This window comes from Podarcis vaucheri (genome assembly GCF_965113315.1).
Source record: "Podarcis vaucheri genome assembly, chromosome: 8".
NCBI lineage: Eukaryota > Metazoa > Chordata > Lepidosauria > Squamata > Lacertidae > Podarcis > Podarcis vaucheri.
Genome location: NC_138766.1, coordinates 8,043,893 through 8,045,701, shown reverse-complemented (window position 1 = coordinate 8,045,701; position 1,809 = coordinate 8,043,893). Strand labels below are relative to the sequence as shown.

At 43.6% G+C, this 1,809-nt stretch overlaps 1 long non-coding RNA gene across 1 annotated transcript; it reads left to right on the top strand.

Annotated features, from left to right (window-relative positions):
• The first annotated feature begins 87 nt into the window (after positions 1-87).
• LOC309539005 lies at positions 88-1,434 on the top strand. Its single transcript, XR_014222598.1, has 2 exons — positions 88-861; positions 1,233-1,434. It is a non-coding gene; the product is annotated as an uncharacterized lncRNA (long non-coding RNA).
• Positions 1,435-1,809: the final 375 nt, after the last annotated feature.

The following is a 1,809-nucleotide window of genomic DNA, read 5'->3' as shown; positions in this document are numbered from 1 at the left end:
CCTTCCTCTGAGAGGCCGAAGCGGGAGGGAGGGGAAAATAACGGAAGGAGCCTGCGCGTGCGCACTGGAGCCGACCGCGCGGTTCGTCGCGTGCTCTCAGCCAACGGTTTCAGGACGCGAATGCGCCTGCGCGCGACGAGGAGGCTTATCCTCGCCCTTTGCCATATTCCCTCAAGTGAAAATCCGGACAGATTTTTGGGGGGGAACAGCTCACCCAACGAAAAAAGAAAAAAAGAAGTAGTTTGGGGGCCTTTTCGGATTTTTAAAGGGTTATTTTCAAAAGGAAAAAGAAAATAAACCCCCTTGTCATACGTCCAGGTTTTGTTGAGTCCGCAAAAAACACCCCATTGATTCTGCAAAAAACACGTTTTTGAGGGGGGGAAACCTGGACGAATGGGGTGCGGCTGCTGCGCCTTGCTCCTTCAAGTGCCTGGGCGGGAGCTTTCTGGAAGAGAGAGATGAATTATTATGATTATGTGGCTTATTCAATTTATACAGCACCACCCTTCACCCAAACTTGGCAGGGAGTGCTTTACAGCGCAAGAAAGTAGGAAAAGCACAGAATACAGAGAGGAGAAATGTGTCTGTAAAGCCAGCTCGCAATATTTTCTAAATAAATTGAATAAAACCGCTTAACCCACTGAAAGATATATTTGAAAAATGCATGTTAAGGGGAACAATGCCAATTGTTAAGTATGATAGCTACAGTAACAGGGTCATGTCCTCCATTGTGACATGTCCCCCTGCTGAGTGACTTGGCTGAGAATTTGGGAAGAGCAACTATTTGAGGATAGTTCAAAGAAATGAGGTTGTTTACATGAATTGTGTCTTCTGAAAAATGAAAATGTCTTCATCTCGCCTGTAAGATTCGGAGCTCTTCTTTTTTCCACAGTCTGCTTCTTTTGCTACCACTTAAGATTTAGAAACATAGGGAATCGGGTCATGGTTAGATTGATTTTTGAAGATTGTCCTCAGGGCCATCTTAGATGCCTTGAGGGAAATGGCTTGCGTTCCCCCTTGTGGGCATCATCACAAGAAGAGCATCTCCCAATTTTGGCGGGTCCTTTGACAAGATGCCCCCCTCCGTGGGTTCAACTGCTCGCTGTACTCTCCAACAAAGGCTTCTGAAAGTAGGTTTAGTTGCCAGGTGCTCCAAATTCAGCACAGAGATATAGAGTATCAAGGAAGTCTCTAGGACCCATTTCCTGATTATTTTCCCGCTTCTTCCCTAGGTTTGAAAGGCTGCATGGGCCTCCTTCTGTCACATGCCAAAGATCCATCCCCTGGTCTGTGTGGAGGAGGAAGTAGAAATATCGCCACATCAATGGGATGATGAAGTAAATGCAATTAAAAATGAGAAGGAGGAGTTAATGAAGATAAGAACCATATACGTACGACTGTACGACCAGTGAATGAATGTGACCGATGCCAATATGGATAGTGAGTGTTGATCTTTGTTCATGAGGAACAGGGAGGCCAGAGAGAATCTGGCTGCGGAGTGGGGTGGGGGGCAGCTCCCTGATTCAAGAAGAGTTCAGCGATGGAATGAGGAATGAGGAAGGAAGACAGGTAGGCTAATGTAAGCCACCTTGAGATTGTTGCAGAAAGATGGGTTATCAACATAATAAATGAAAACGATTCTTAATATTTTGATTTATTATTATGTTGATAACCCATCTTTCTGGGTTTCTCGTCTTTTCTCTTCCTTTTTTTAAAATGATATTTATTAAAGTTTCAAAAAAGGTTACAAAAATAAGAAAAAGGAAAAAAAAGAAAAAATACAAAATACAGACAAATAAAAACACTTAA